Source organism: Artemia franciscana, chromosome 6 (assembly GCF_032884065.1).
Source record: "Artemia franciscana chromosome 6, ASM3288406v1, whole genome shotgun sequence".
NCBI classification, from domain to species: domain Eukaryota; kingdom Metazoa; phylum Arthropoda; class Branchiopoda; order Anostraca; family Artemiidae; genus Artemia; species Artemia franciscana.
This window is the reverse complement of record NC_088868.1, coordinates 20,704,968-20,722,612: the sequence shown is the minus strand read 5'-3', so window position 1 is coordinate 20,722,612 and position 17,645 is coordinate 20,704,968. Positions and strand designations below refer to the sequence as shown.

General features: G+C 35.0%; 1 protein-coding gene across 5 annotated transcripts in view; it reads left to right on the top strand.

The window, feature by feature from the left end:
- Positions 1-17,645, top strand: part of LOC136028172 (ileal sodium/bile acid cotransporter-like) — a 74,097-nt gene that overhangs the window by 2,076 nt on the left and 54,376 nt on the right. Inside the window, exon 1 of one of the 5 annotated variants that reach the window (XM_065705864.1) lies at positions 6,734-6,836. The exons of 2 other annotated variants lie outside the window; for them this stretch is intronic. The gene's annotated coding sequence lies outside the window, so the exon portion shown is untranslated. Of the gene's footprint in view, positions 1-6,733; positions 6,943-14,390; positions 14,475-17,645 lie in introns of those variants that run through there. 2 more of the 5 variants (XM_065705866.1, XM_065705865.1) reach the window with 2 other exon arrangements.

Below are 17,645 nucleotides of genomic sequence, written 5' to 3'. Positions count from 1 at the left end.
AAACTGAACTAGAACTTTCAAATTCCAATCTAATGAGCCCTTTCTGAAGTTTATACCAGCATCCCTTCCATAAGGACCATGTATATCCCACGGGCATAACTTATAACGACTGCCGCGGGCCCTGGGGGGTTGTGTCGACACCAAAATTTTTGTTATCTGATCTGTGAGCTATTTTTAACAAAATGGCTATCTCAAAATTGTTCCTCAATTTTTCAATTCAATTCAATTTTTCATTTACAAAAAAAAACTAAATTACTAATGACCACCCCAAAATTTGATGCAAAAAAGCACTTGCGACGGGGCGCCTACTTAATTTAAAAAAAAAAAAAATTAATCGAATGAACAGAACCAAATTAAAACAGATAAAAAATAAATAAATTACGTAACTAAAATAAAACTATAACCAATATCTCATAAACCATTCTACCATAATAATAATAATAATAATAATAATAATAATAGGAGCAATAAAAATAATAATAAATATATAAAACTACGAACCTTTTCCTAATAAACATTTTTCAAATTACTTTTAAATAAGCCGAGGTGCTCAACCACCCGAATACTTTCTGGAATGGAGTTCCATACATGGGGTCATGAAAATCTAAAAGGGAAACCAGCCCTCGTTCCACTTTTATTTGGTACAACAAAATTATCAGCATGACGAGTCTCACAACTGTGTAGTGACCTATTGTTACTAAAATAGCCACGAAAAACCTCACGACTTACATAGTTCCAACATTGGTATGCAAAAATTCCTAACTGGTAGTCATGCAACTGTCCTACATTAAGCACTTGTAATTTGTTGAAGCAAGTTGAAGTGTTGGTGACACTTTCTACGTAGCCTCCAATAAAACGTATCGCTTTATATTGATGGATCTGAACACGTTTGAAATTTGTATAAAACTTGCTTGACCTTAACAAGCATTCATATGAAACATAGGAGAGAATCAAAGCGTGGTATAATAACAATAATGCCATTGAGATAAAAAATTCTTAAAGCGTCGAATTGCACCAAGACCACGGGCAACCTTTGTTGCAACAACATCACTGTGACGTTTCCATGATAAACTGCAATCAATATAAAAACCCAAATAATGAATTTTACTGAACTTGTACAATAGGCTTGTTTTCGAACATAATTTTATCAACAATATCACGAGGCTTTACTTATTCTAGAATACAATACAATAATAATCTTGGCAACATTTACTGATAATGCTATCTATATAAACCAAGTAAAGAAGTGGACCGAGGACTGACCCCTGTGGTACACCACCCGATATAGCGAAGAAGAAACACCATAAACCACTACTTTAATAGACCATCCACACAGATAGCTTTCAAACCACTATAAACTCACTCCTTTAATGCCTAAACATTCTAATCTTCGCAGTAAAGTTCTAAAATCAACCGTATCAAATGCTTTTTTTAAATTAAAAAAAGTTGTTAGGGGATCTCGCCTTTTTCAAAACAATTATCTACAAAATCAACAAGATGAATGGCAGCATGGCTAGTTGAATGACCTTTTTGAAACCCCAATTGGGTTTCAATTAGTAGACAATATTTCGTGAGATGTTCATATAAGTGTCGGTGAGTCACTTTCTCCAGTATTTTAGGGAATAACGGCAGTATCGAGATTGGTCTCCAGTTTCCAGAACCTGCCTTGACACCCTTTACAAAGGGGAGTAACTTTAGCTTGCTTCAAGGCTTCTGAAAAGGCCCCGGTATCCAGTGACAAGTTGATGATATAGAGTATACCTGTTAATATATACATCATTACAGCCTTAAAAGTTCTCAGATTCACGCCATCAATCCCAGCCGACTTCAATTTTATGCTTTTCACTATTTTCATCACTTCGTCAGTTGCCTCTGATGTAGACTAGCGTACGTGAATTGAATGTCAATGTACCCTTATCCGAATTGCATCAAGACAGAATAGATGTTTGTCACGTCACCACTGAAAAACATGATGCTTTATTGCGCTAAAGAGATTTACGGTGTGTTCCAGAACTCTTATCATTAATGATAATTAATTTTTTCGTATTAATTATGTTCGAAGACAACGGGTCGCACAAAATTTTTAGGAAATTTGTATTACTGTAAGCGTAAGACGGACTACGATGCTACACTTTTCTATGTAATGCCAAAATTTCAGGGGCTAAATTTGTTGTCATGACTTTTTAGACTGAACGCAGTAACTATTAAAGTCCTGATCATACCCTTAGTTATTTATGTTAAATTACTTGGTATTACAAGGGCGAGGTGCTTAAACTTCAAGAAACTCTTAAGCTTAAACTTCTGGAATACTTCAAGAAGTTATGAAATACCTCCATATCAGGCTTTTACCCAATCATTTGAGTCAATGCTAACAACTACCGGCTTGGTGAGAATCTGAAGTTAGCAACGAATTTGCTGCCGCACTTACCCCAAGACTATAGTTATTTGTACACAGCCCGGACGATTACAGGTGATTACCCTTAGTCATTCAGGAGTTACGCCTTTTTGACAACCTGCGTACACAAGACGTGTTTTGATTTAGTTCAACACTCCCCTTAACATTCTCTGAAAGGCTCACCTGAATACCCTGTGTGTTCTTGGGAAGACGAACGTGCATACCTTTCACAGCCCTGAGGGCTGGGAGAGTTGACATCCCAAAAGGCATAAATAATGGACCTTTCAACAATGCTGAAGAAAATAGATGTCTCGAAGTTTTGAGTTGATGTTTGTTCTGGAAAACAATAGGCATGGGGGTGAGGGCTGGTTACCCTCAAATTACATTTGACTCTTAAAAAGGGCACTATAACTTCCGATTTTCGATCAAATGAGTCCAATATGATGTTTATACGACCACCGATCCCATAAGAAAACTTACAGGGCCCCCGGGGCACAATTTACAACCCTCGCCTCCAGGTTCTGAGGGGTTGTAGTATGATCTTCAGACTATTTAGAACAAAATGGATATCTTGAATTGTTTATCGGCTACATTTAGGGGAAAGAGGATGGAGGGGGGGGCTAGTGGCCCTATTTTGAACAAAATGGCTGTCTCAAAGTTTCTATCTGATGCATTTGGGGAAAGAGGACGTAGCAAGGGGCTAGATGCCCTTTGATCATTTTTTACTCTTAAAAAGGCCACTAGAGCTTTTTTTTTTAAATTAATAACCCACCTCCGAAATTTTTACGACCACCCCTTCTTAAGAAACCCTATATATTAATGATGGGCAACTACTATGACCTACAGCCCTTGCCGTGAGGCCTTTGGGATGAGGGTTTATCCTCAAAGACAAAATTACTGGACCTTTCCACTACGCTGAACAAAATGGCTATCTAAAAATTTTGATTGGATGTGTTTGGGGAAAAGATGGGTGTGGGGGGACTAGCTGCCCTCCAGTTATTTCTTACTTTTTAAAAGTACACTAGAACTTTCAATTTCCAATCACTTGAATTTATACCATTAAATAATTATAATTATACTGTTACCATTAAATCCATTATACATATTAAATTTACACCTATTAAATAATATTACCATTAAATTTATCATTAAATAAAATTATACCATTTTACTTCGGTAACAGTGTTATCTTTCTTTACGCATATGAAGGGAGGTAAGCTAGGGGGTACCCTGCATTCCACACCTTTATCAATCAAACGTTTGCGGATATTAAGCAGCTCCGTGGAACGTCATCTCCAATAAACACAGACTTGTAGGACCCAAACTCTTTCCCTTTAAGATGGTATATTTTCATGACGAAGAGACAATCCATTTACAAGCACGTCCGAAATCAGGGATGCAGCATCGTTGGCAGGTACATCATTCAGACCCCGGAAAAATAAATTGGAAATTTTGTCTCGATTTTCATCAATAATTGACTGGTTGACGACCAAATTTACTTATTCATTGTATTTACCAATCATCTGCGACTGACCCTTGACAATAGTCTTTAGAGCTAGGAGTTCAGATTTAACTCTTGTAAGTTCATTCTCAGTCGAATTATTTTTATTTTTCAGGATTGTTCACGATTATTCATTAAACTCAAATCAGTGTTGATTTCAAGAATATTTTTATTTTCCATTTATTTATTATTATTTTCCAGTATTTGAACAACATTTTCTGCATTCGTTCTCTGACAATCAGCCATGCAGATCTCGTCAGAATTCCTTGTTGAATTCATTGCCTGATCTGATAATTCAGCTTCTATTTGGTTGCGTTTCCCCCTGGTTTTTCTTCCCATGATGGCCAAATGAAACGAAAATCAGTCAATCGCCAATCTTTTTATGAGCTTATTATTTATCCACGCTAGCTCACAGCGTGCGGTTTGCATATGCCGTCACCCAAAATTTGAAAAAACTCGAACGTAGGAATCTTTCGTCAGGAACCCCCCTTTAAGGATATCCACTTACACCATTTCATGCCCGTTAAATTTATAAGTATACTCATAGAAATCTTCAACATATCATAGCCCCGTTGCGTTAGGGCAAGGCAATCAAACCAGTTCGAATGCCCAGTAAAGAAAAACTTGCCTCACAGGTTTATTAATAGTCCAATATCCATTACGAAAATCCAGTTCTCACTCAAAGAAAGCTAGTTTGCTACTGAGGTTAAGTATTTAATATAATGCGTTCTGGGCGACCTGCTTTCCATTATTTTCTGTGTCAGTTTCCGTAATTTGTTTCTAAAGAATTATATTTTCATCATCATTTGGTATATTTCAGTATGATTAACCTAACTTCACTTCTTGAGCGTGGTCGATGTCATGGTTGCAGTGGTAGCTGCAATCTAGTAAAGAGCGGACAACAGCCCATAGTAACCAAAAATTACAAAATACGTTTAGAAAAAAACTGCCTAGTGAAACAGATTGTCATCTGACACCGATTCAAGAATAGCAACTATTATTTAGGTTTGTATTAAAATAAAGTTTTTACGAAAAGAAATTTATGGTGATTTCGAAAAAACCTGAAAACCCTTGAAAATGGCGTCATATCAAAATGAAAACACGCTAAGCTCAAAGAAGATATTGAAAAAAATCGATTTTGCAGTGCGTCAGTGGATGAAGAACTTGAGTGTTGGCGGTATAATACATGAGTACCGTTACACAATTATGATCCTATAAAACCAATAGACTATAATCCGATCATCAGCCGCCGAATTTCAGTTACTAGCGCGTTAAACTTAGAATCAGAATGGCAAGGGTACAAATCGTTAGTCAGGTATTTTTTCGACTATGGTTTTGATTATTTTTCTGCTAATTTTCTATTTTTGCGATTTTTTTTTTGGTGAAATGTGAAATGTTCCATACACTATTTCCGGAACCAAATGCGCCCCAGACCTCAACTCCTTGCCATTTAGGGGCTGGAGGAGTGCAGGCATGTGGCTATGGAAGCACTCAAAGTTCTATCTTCAAAGAAGAATTACTTATCATTATATTTATTTGTTCATATTATTTACTTTTTATACTATTTAGTAGACATAATAAAACTATTTATACTGTATATAAAGAAATCATAGCACTAAAAACCTATTTACATTTTTTTTTTCTGTGATATTTTTCTATTTGTCAGGTTACTTTCCAACTTCCTTTTGTTTGTTGCTATTCCAAACATGTATATCTGAAGTATTTTGGTGTTTATGAGGGGGAGGGGAAGATGTTTAGTAAAATAAGTTATACATACCAACATTTTCTTTAGGTTTTGAAAACCTCAAAAATATCTTTAGAAAAATAGTTACTCTTCCCTAACTGTCAAGGTTGACCAAGTTCAAGAATCGTGTACACCATTTTCTGTCGCATGGATTTCTTGGCGCTATTTGAAAAACAATCAGAAACTAAATAACCAAAAAAGTTTTTTTTTTCAACTGAAACTAAGGAGCGGCATTACAACTTAAAACAAACAGAAATTATCCCTATATGATGGGGGCTGTCCCCCACCCCACACCCAAAAAATAAAAAGATCATTGTAGTGTTCGCTTTTACATTAAATTCAAATTAAAAACGGGCAAAGATTAATTTAAAATAAATAAACAAATTTTTTTAGGGAAGTAAAGAGAGAAGTTGAAACTTAAAACGAACAAAATTATTGTTTCACCATCTATCCAACAGTATCAGTAAAACTAGTACAAATAAACCAACTAATAATTATATTTCCTTATAATACGTAAGTACCCAAACACCAACAATAGGCTTGTTAAAACATAAGTAAAATAGTCATTTTCTGTACTTTGTATAGAGCCACAAAAGTCTGAAGATTCCACATTTCTTTGGCAGGTGGGTAGAACTTTTTTTTCTTTTTTTTTTTTGTTCAACGTTCAAGTCAAACCATTTCTTAAAAAAAAAGGTCTCAAGCTGCGTCTCCTTCCAACAGGAAAGTGACACAGCGTTACCGTAATTTTCGGGGCGGCGGGGGATTTGGACCCACTTGTTTGGCAAATCAAATCTCCGCAAAAGGGAGTGGAGTAGTGAAATGGTACTAGTTGTGGGAAACATTTCGCCCTAGTAAAATCTCTACATGTAGGCTAACATTGACCAGATACAGAAACCTATATTCAACTAGATTTTCTGTCTTACAAAGCACATTGCGTATCGGTAAGACGAAGAATAAGGTAAGCTAGTAAGCAATATACATCGAAATGCTTAAAAAAAGGAAACTCTTTTACGGATTTGCAATTAGCTTCTTGCGCATGTTTCGTATCAAGGTTACATCATGGCCCGGAGTTTAATTTTCTCTCATTCAGAAACCGAGCTAGCCTTAGGATTTAGTATTTTTTTGCGCTTGACGTATACATTGAAATCAGGTGTCAGGGAAAATTGATTAAGAAAAGTTGACTGTGTTAGATAATTGTGAGTTGTCTTTGATTCTTTTAAAGTTAAGGACTTAGTTGAAGTTGGAAAATCGCAAGCAAAAGTTTCTTTAAATAGTTGAACAAAATAGGTTGTACATTGTTACGTAAGTAAACGATATAGATTTCGCAGTTTGTACTTGCAGATATTTCAAAGAGGTTAAGTTCATTGTTATTTTTCCAAAAGACATTTCTGTTTGTTCCTTCTCCTACTAAAACAAAAAAAAAATCATTAGGTGTGTCAGCTTATAAAACTAAGGAAAGTTTTACATTGTTTCTTGGGTCTATTTTTCATCAAGTAGGTTAAAAATGCCTAATAATACTAATTTCAGAAAACATGGCAAACTTTACTCAGTGGTGTCGCTTAGGAGGAACCCAATAATTTGGAGAAAATCGTACTTATCTATTATACCGCCAACACTCAAGTTTACACTGTAAAACTCGAGAACAAACCGGCTTTTTCTGTCTGTTGGCTATTAAGAAACAATTAGCTTACGCCCAGTGGAAAACATGTAGCGTGTGGCAGTTTACATTGGGATTATATAATTCTGGCTATATATTTGCACATTAGGGTGGTTCGGTTAAGTTACCCCCACCTCCCTAATATGCAAATACATAGCCCAAATTTATTTCTAAAGTTGTATATTTTCATCAAGTTTTGGTAGGCTATTTTTCATTAGGATTCATAACCTAACTTTACTTCTTGAGTGTTGGCGGTAGAATACACAAGTACCGAAAAAAATATATATTTATAACCCATGCCCCTTGACCCTCTGGATGGAGACCCCTCTCCCCCCTCCAATAAAAATGTTGGAGCCACGCCCCTGACTCCATTTATAACCCAGGGCTATATTCAAGTATTAGGAGGGGACAGAGACGCAAATGCGACGGATGCGATGTTTTTTATTTGGAAAGTGTTGAGCGAGGAATCGAAAGCTACAAGTTCTTCCTTTTTTAAAGCTAGCCTAGTTTCCACAGACCGTCATGATTTCCTACATAGCGCACTGAAATTGCCCCCACGACAGGTGTAGGGCTAATAGTACGAAGGCCTGGGCCTAGAAGAAGCCTAGACAACTTGGAAAAAGGTTATATGTGTTGTTTTCCAATGGATAAGTGTTCGTACTAGCATCTGCCCCCTTAGCTTTTCTGATATCTATGAAAACCAAAACGCTATTGGGAAAACATTAAGAAATAGCCAATTGGCTTAGAATTAGCCTATCAAAATTGATCTATATTGACTTCCAATCTCAGATCAGATGTCAAATTTCGGTGACAAGTAGGGAGAAATGTAGGGAAGGGTGTGCAAACCACAGGATGGCTGGCCCCCAATCCCCCATTGGATTTCCTGGTTTAAGGGTTGTGAAGCGGAGATCAGCACCACCGGTAGTGATAGGGGCTTTAAGTCCAACGCCATGTTTTCCTTACTTTCCCGTATATGCCATAAATAGACAGACTACCATTATTATGTAATTCAAATATCCAATTAAATTAACACTCATAGAGGATCGGATTGGTAAGCTTTAGCCATTGATGAAGGTCAGTAAATTTTTTAAGGGGAGAGGGTAGCCAAGATCTCAAAAAGCGAATTTTAAGTCAACATTTCTAGCTTTCTAAGAGTATAGAGTGATTAAAAATGACGGCAGAGGGGCACTTAACCTCTGACCTTCCTTCGTTTGAAAGAATATATTTGTATTAAGCCAACCAAATGGGAGGCTACAGGGTAATAACTCGCCTCTTATTATGAAAATGAATGTTTAACAGGAAATATTACTTTGGAAATAGGCTACCAAAACAATGGTATTAATAGCTGCATCTAAGTGCAAAGAGTAGGGCTTGATTCCCTTTTTTTTTATCAGAATTTGGCATAAGCCTAGGATAAGGGGAGAGGGTAGCCAAGATCTCAAAAAGCGAATTTTAAGTCAACATTTCTAGCTTTCTAAGAGTATAGAGTGATTAAAAATGACGGCAGAGGGGCACTTAACCTCTGACCTTCCTTCGTTTGAAAGAATATATTTGTATTAAGCCAACCAAATGGGAGGCTACAGGGTAATAACTCGCCTCTTATTATGAAAATGAATGTTTAACAGGAAATATTACTTTGGAAATAGGCTACCAAAGCAATGGTATTAATAGCTGCATCTAAGTGCAAAGAGTAGGGCTTGATTCCCTTTTTTTTATCAGAATTTGGCATAAGCCTAGGACCTCGGCTATACACAAGAAAACATGTTAAGAAAACAATTCTTACTTCATAATATGCAAAATAATCCTTAGTTCATTTTGCAGGGGAAAAACTTTTATCTTCACTTCTTTCCTTATATTTCCAGTTTTTCTGTCACATTTCTAAATATTTGTGTCTATTCTCTAAGCCTTGAAAAGTGTTTATAAACAAACGACCCCTAACCTAATTTATCACTATTTGTCTATTGACAAGTTTTGTGAGAAATAATTAGATGAAACTGACGGTGTTTAATCGTGTATATATATAGAATATCAAAAACGGAAAAGTGCGGTCAAATCCATGTTTATTTTTCAGATTTTTTTTTTTTTTAAATTGTACAGCAGTGAAAGAAGTGAAGATAAAGGTTCTCCCCCTGCAAAATGCATTAACTGGGATTATTCTGCGTATTATGAAATAACAATTATTTTCTTAACATGTTTCCTTGTTTATAGCTAGGGTCCTAGGCCTATACCCATAATTTTATTTGGTACTTGTGAATTAGCCAGTACACACTCGAGAAGTGAAGTCCGGTTAATCATAATGAAATATATCAAAATATGATGAAAATATAACACTTTAGTAACAAAATAATGGGAATTACAGCAAAGGATTATGGAAGGGACGCATTATATTAAATACCGAATCTAACATAACGTAACACAACCAAAATACCATCTTTATATATTTAATATTTAATAAATATATAACTACAACGTATATTTCAACTGAGCCTAAGCTAATTGTCTCAGCATTCAGACAGCTATAAACCTATTATTGTGTGATCTTGCAGGTCCAAATTCTCTAGTGTGTACTGGGTAATACACAAGTAGATTTATTCTTTTTTTTAACACTTAAAGGAGCCAACCTCTCGAAGCATTATTGTAGAAAGTCTATACTTTGCTGTAAATATGGGCGGCTACGTGGTGGTAGTCGGACTCGTGTTTAACCCTGAACTTGATATTACATGGACAAATTTAATTTAACAGAATTTAAATTGATTTTTTTTTCAGTGAATGGAAAAATTGTCATTTATAAAATTATTCTGGATATGTGGGGGTATTCTGGTTTATTGAGAAAGTGTTCAGGGTTTAACTTCTGCAGATTTTACGATAAGTGTAGATTTCGGACACAATTGATGAACATGCCGTTACATTTTGGAACGCGACGAATAGTTCTTGCCTGGGGCTGAAAAGGGGATTTTAGCTTGTCCTTGAGCCGGAGCCTGATTTGTCTTGGACTCTAATGATTTGCTTTGCCAAGTGTCTATTTCTCCTAGCCATGATCCTGGTTTTGTGTAGAAAGCTTCGTTGCAATTTCTATTTGTAACTCGGTTTGAATTTGTCGTTTAATTTGCTACACTTGGGACTATGGCAGAGAAATGTTATTCACATGTGCTTCGTTAACTTTCATTGTTCTCGCAATGCCAAGAAATTGGAGCCTACCATTTGCTCCTTTCATAATAGTAATATTTTTTTTTTACTTTTTTGGCCTACAAGTAGTGAGGGGGCTCCAGTTTTGAGAGGGGTCCTTGCCCTTCGAGTCCCGATCCCGACAATTTTTTTGAAATTCTTCAAGACGTAGGTGCATATTACGTAATAGGGAATGTTTTCTAAGAAATGCAGGTGTCTGTTACGTAATAGGGAATGTTTACTTTGGCTGTTACGTGATAGGGAGTGTTTCATTTGGTTGTTACGTAATGGGGTTTGGGGTGTTAAGTAATAGAATTTGTTAGTCCACTAGTCAAGGAGGGAAGTTTTTAAGACATTGTTCTTCAGGACGTTTTTTAAACAAGACGTTTTTAAGACATTTCTCTTCAAGACGTTTCAAGACATTCCAAGACGTTTTTCTTCAAAACGTTTTTCATGACATCCCAAGACGTTTTCTAAGACATTTTTCTTCAAGACGTTTCAAGACATCCCAAGATATTTTCTTAGCTATTTTTTCTTCAAGGCGTTTTTCTTCATGATCTCTTTACATCTTATGTAATAGTGGGAATCTTTTCTAATTTAAGGATGACGCATTCACACGTGACTTGTTTCTTCAGGCTCCCGTGGGGGATCCCCCACTTATAACTAAGGAGGACACGCACATGGGTGTTAGGTAATGACGGTGAACACATGGGTTGTTGCATAATACTTTAAGAGATTTCATTTTTTTCAATGCGTTTTTCTCAGGGAACCTTTATGTTCTAAAGACTTTTTTATACCCATTAGCATTCGAAAGGGCATTTCCATACAATGGAATGAAGCCCTAGACAGCTGGACCAGCAATTTGTTCCTATTATTTCTATTCAGGAAATAGATTCTGCGAAATATCCTATTCGACCCATGGAGAAATCCCTGTCCTTCTTGCTAGAGTGATTAAGCTATTGATTACGTGTTTCCTATGACTGCAATTATTCAGATGCAGAGGGGAAAATCGATTGCTAGAAATTGCTTACACTTGGTACGCACGCTCATGTTAAGTAATTCTTTAGAGAGTGTTATCAGATAATATTGCTATCAGAGATGAAATGAAAGTGAGAGTACCATTATGACTAGAATATGCTAAACCTTCATACATGATCCAAATTTGTCTTTTCCTCTTTATTTTACAGAATTTTACACTTATATTAAGGGCATTCTCGAGTGAGCATACCTATGTGCATAGGCTACAAGATGCTTAATTGCATTAGTGTAATAAATTAAAATTTTATCCTGGATCAATAAATCTAAAGGATAGAAACTTTTGTACATACAAATTTTATTAATAAAAGTAAATTTACAATGCATTATTAAAACACAAAAAAGCAGTTAAAACTCAACAACGAAAAAAAAATTATGAAAAATACGACATAGGATAAAATATAACAAAAAGGACCATGAATTAAAGAAAGATGTGAGTCCTAGCAACCATTTTTAGAGGGGGGGGGGTGATATTAGAGGTAAATTTAAGGTTTTAATGAAAATCCTGTTTTGACGCCTTGAAAAACGTCTTGAAGAAAAATGTCTCAGAAAACGGCTTGGAGTGTCTTGAAATGTTTTGAAAAAAAGTCTTGAAGTAAAGCGTTTTAGAAAACATCTTGGGATGTCTTGAAGAGAAATGTCTTCAAAACGTCTTGGGACGTTTTGAAACGTCTTGAAGAGAAATGTCTTAAAAACATCTTGGGATGTCTTGAAACGTCTTGAAGAAACGTCTTGAAGAAAAATGTCTTAAAAACTTCCCTGCTTGACTAGTGGACTCTGACAAACCTTATTATGTAACACCTCAAACCCTGTTACGTAACAACCAAATGAAACCCTCCCTATTGCATAACAGCCAATGTAAACCCCCCTATTACATAACAGCCAAAGTAAACCCTCTCTGTTACATAACAGCCAAAGTAAATCCTTCCTATTACGTAACAGACACCTGCATCTCTTAGAAATATACCCTATTACGTAACATGCACCTGTGTCTTGAAAAAGTTTTACAAAAGTGTCGGGATCAGGATTTGAAGAGATACTGGAACCTCCTCACTACTCCTGCAGCAAGAAAATTCAATTTCGAACTAAGACAGATAGGTTACCATTCTTCAGATAAATAAATAAAAAGGTCTTTTTTTAACTGAAGATGAGAAGCAACTTTAAACTCAAAACAAATAGAAATCAATCCATAAATGAAGAGGTTGCCCCCCTCCTCAATACCTTGCTCTTTACGCTAAAGTTTTATGCACTTTTAAAAAAGCTTCCTATCCTAATGAAACAGCCCTTGTGTTTCGGGAGCCGTTCTTAAAGAATTGGGACAGAAAGTCAAACTTAGGCGTAGAGCGTAAGGTCTTGAGATGGGAGAGGGACCCCTTCACATACGGCTTAGTTTTTGTTTGTTTTGAGTTTTGGTGTTGCTCCTTAAATCAGTTGAAAAAACATGCATATTTTATTTAATTTCTTTTCGTTTCTAAAAACTTCCGGTAAATTTTGTTCAGCCTCCATGAAAAACTATCTCCCCTCACGGGAAACTCCTTTATTGAAATTTCATCCCCGTAAAAAGCACCCCCTTCCGCAAGATTCCGCACAACAAATAATGTGATTAAAAAATGGAAAAATTTCATAATTTGCAGTCCTCTCCCGAAGGGCTGTGGGTTTACGTTACCCATAAAGGCATATTTATTGGATCTTTCGACTATGCTGAACAAAATGACTATCTCAGAATTTGATCTAGTGAATTTGAGGAAAAAAGGATATGAGAGGGAGGATAGTTGCCCTCCACTACATTTGGTCTTCGATCTTCTTCGGCTAATATTTTGATACCATCATCCCTGGGGAAAAGGCCTGTACATGAAAGTGCTTTGATCTGAAATTAAATAATTCTTTAAAGTCTTTAATTACATCCTCTTATAACCTCCAATTTTTATTATAGGATTGCACCTCAAAGTGTGTGACTGGTATTCAGTCCACCACTTGAGAAACCACCCGAAGAATACTCGCTAAAAGATTTTTACTTTTGTTCCTTAAAGAATGATCCTATAGGTCCTCTTTGATGCATGAAATGATCAAGAGCAATTAAAATGTGTTCAACTGTCTGGCATATCACTAGCTTCTATAATTGGTTCACTTTTGAAAGCGACAACATCGATGTGTGTCGACAAATAAATAAATTTGATTTTATGCAGAAACGGTGCCACTCTAATGGAAACTATCATTTGAAAAGCTTGGCAACTATAGTTTCTAGTCAATTGTGAAGAAACAAAACTAAAGCTATGGTGCCTCAACTCTTTTTTGGCAAAATCGACCAAAGTCTGCTGCACCACTTGAAGCTACTTAGCCAACATAAATACAGTTTCATTTTATTAGCTTGTTCTTTTTTCCCTATTTTAAGTCCCAATTGCCGACATAACAAATCTCCTGATTATATGAGTGGTATGTAACCGTGACCTAGAGAACAACTGAAAAGAAAAGAGAGATGAGAGTACAAGAAAAACAAAATAGCTATTACAGTAATTCTCATTTACTCGGTACTTTTTCAGAAGAGACCATAAATGTTACGAACAAATTGAACATATTTGGTAAAATTATAGCAAAAATTGAACAGGCATTTTTTTTCGAAAATTTATTTTTTGGGGAATTCTTGTTAAGCATGAACAACCTCTTTAATTTAATTCTCTTATTTTATATTAGCTGTGTGCTTCTATAATAGACAATAGTATATGTTATGCCCAAACATTTTTTTTCCGTTTAAACTTATCGGTATTTAGTCGAGAATATTAAGCCCATATTTAATTTAAAATAAGTTACATCAAGATTTTCTTCTTTTTGAAAAGAAGATCTCAAGTGCCAAAATGGGTTTTGTGGAATAGATATTGATCACCTGAAAGATACTGCCATCTGTCCAGTCACAAGCAGTGTCTACTCGCAAAAGTTTTAAATCAGCAACACAAGCCGAATTTTAACCTTCAAATGTAAAGTAGGTCTAATTTTGTCATTGTGTTTTCACTAATACGGAGATGTACTATCTTCCCAGTAGAGCTGGGATAAGCTTTGTATCCATCTTTTATTTCTTTTTAGTGGCCTCTGGCCTTCATTTTGAATTGAAGCAGTTTTGGTGGGCTGTGCCTGTATTAAAATTGGTGTTTGGGTTATTTTCTATGTAATTTTGGTTAATTTTTTATTTGTGTAAAAAAAGTAAGAAAAGTTGGCTTCACCAATTTTTAAATTTGTAGTGCAAGTGTTAGAAGCTAGGGAAGGTTGTGGCTCATCTTGTCAGGTTAGCCTAGGCTATATTCCACTGTGCACTATTTAGGCTATCATGGACATTTCCTTTTAAAGCTCTTCATAAATGTGTTGATTGGGGGGAGGTTTGGGTTTAAAGGGAAGCAAACTACATTTAGGAACAACATAAGTAAGAATTTTTGAATGTTTTAAAGGAGTTTTGGTAAATTTCTAGTTAATTGACTTCTTGCTATCTCAGAAAGGCTTTAGGTTAGGAAAATGAAACTTTCAGGGATGAATCTACAGGCTAAAGTGTGTCTTGGGAAGGTATTTTGAAGCAAATATCTCCACTCCTTCCCCCTCTAGTGGGCCCTGACTTAGAATTGATTCTAAATATACTAATGGGTACCCCTTGTCTGTTAATATTTTCTGAATGTCACATTTGATTAATCAAATATGTCAACAATAAAGACAGAGAAGAGAGCATACAATTTTTTATGTTGTCAAAAGACATAGTTTAATTTTCACCAGTGTGGTATTATTTTCAATCCTGAACTTAAGAAGTTCAGCAACTTTTTAATTTAGCAGCAAAGCTAGGTACTAGCTACCAGCATGTAAATACATGGTTTTGACTTTGAATAAAGATGGTTTGCTTTACAATTTCCAAGCATCGAAAAGTATGTAAGCTTGCACATACTAGTGATATTCAAAATTCACAATTTCTGTATAAAATATATTGCCATTGTATTTTTATGAAAAGACAATCATGCAAAGTGTATGTGATCAGTGAACCACCTTCCATTAACCCCTTCCTACCCAAAAAAAAACTGTTGAAAACTTTGCATTACACTAAGGAAAGTTAGCATTCTCTTGATTATTAGCCTGCTGATCAGATATTGCTGGTGAAAAGATAGAGTAAAAGATCAAGATAGAGTAAAAGATGGTGAAAAGATCAAGTAAGGAAAAGATCACCTTACTTGATAAATAATTTAAATTAGTCTAAAATAGAGAAAAAACCCACAATGTGAAAATTCTGTAAAGGGTTTTTGAGACAAATATATTTTGACGCATGCATATTCCTGAAAATTGAAATCCATGAATGGGTGATTTCTCTGGACTAAACAAGCAATAAAATAATTAATTTTCCATTGCCTGAACTTGAAATAAAACTTCTCACAAACAAAAGAAATTATTTAAAAGGTATGAAATGACTTTTTGTATTTTAGCTCTTTTACATTCTGCAATATATTTGCATATTCAAAGGGCTATTTTTAGCTCTTGCCAAGGTCTAACTATCCTTTGTCTGAAAATGTTTTATACCATTGTCCAAAATAAAAAATGTTACTTACCAACATAAAAACAGGTTTAGCTTTGGTATAAAGTGGCCACTATTTTGCACAGAACTTAGTCACACATGCAATACAGTTATTTACTGTCTGCAGTGGCAGATCCAGGGGGCATGTGCCCATCCTTAATGTAGTGGCTGATTTGGGATTGGGACTGCTTGTTATGGGTGGGGCTGGGATGAAAGTTATTTTTTGTATTAGGTTTTCAGTAGTTGTTTTTAATAAGTTTTTAATTGTTAAGACTGTTTCTTTTCACAAACAAGTTTGAAACAAAGTTTCAGTTACTCTGTGCGGTCTATGTTAGATTTTACTGATGATGTATACTGCCTAAAAGCATTTATCAAGGAAATTTCTCTCTATTACAACAAAAGCCAACTGGGAGGTAACAAATCTACATTTCGTAATAACAACAAGGGAAATTTAAAATCTCAACCTCTTAAGGCTGTTGAAATTATATTTCAGGATTGTGCTGTTACACAAGGCTGAAAAACTTTAACATTTAATCTTCTTTTTACTGTCAAAAACTTGTTTTCGAGTCTTGGTATGGCACAGAGACAAAGAAATTGATATCATTCCTTTTTTTTGCTGTCTTAAAATTTGAGTTTGCTTTTTTGCTAAGCAGGGTGGTTTTTACAACATTGTTGTTTTTAAGGGGATTTTTATAATAGAAAGTAAATATATGAGAAGTGCAAAAATCATTAACTTAAGTTTTGAATTTGGTGAGCAAATGGTGGCCACTTTAAGCTTATTTTCATCTAATTTTAAAGCTCTGCATAATATGGAATATCACCTCCTCTGTTCATTTTAAAACATTAAAATAAAGGCCAAACTCTTTAGAAATACCTGAGCTTTAATAAAGGTTTGTAAAAGTCTACACTTATGTATAAGTATATGAATTAAAGTACTCTTTCAAAGGTCAGAGTAGTCATTTAAGGAAAACAGATTTTTGAAAAATTGTTTATAAAAGGGAAATAATTGTGTGTTTTTTTTTCTAACCAGTATAGATTGGTCTCTGACTTCTTGGTTTGAATCAGTGGAATGGCACCAATTTTTTTTCAAAAGTTTACTAAAGAAAGGCTTAAAAAAGTTGATATTCACTCCACTTGAGTTGACCACAGAAATGGAATGCAACTACAATATTATTTAAGAATCTTTCACCTTCTTGATACCAACCAGTCACAACATATAGTTATGTTTTTGTATAGGGGTTGCATATATTTGTTCATTTAATTTTACAAACAGCTATATATACCGCTGAGGAATTTTATACTTACGTGTATACATGCCATTCAATCATATTTCCATGACTGGTTGTTTATAAATCAAAATTACTTAATGCAATTACTTAAGGCTAAATCTGAGCTGATATTTAAAATTTTTATTTTTGTGCTCAACAGACATGTCAGAATTTAAACATTTATATTGAATATCTGAAACTTTAAGATTAAAAAAAATAATTACAAATCTACCACAGCCTGAAACCCTGAGAATTTAAATCACCAATATGTACCTATCAAATACAAAAATCACAAACACATAATTATTTATTTTTGAAGAAGTATTTTGACACATTTACTTAG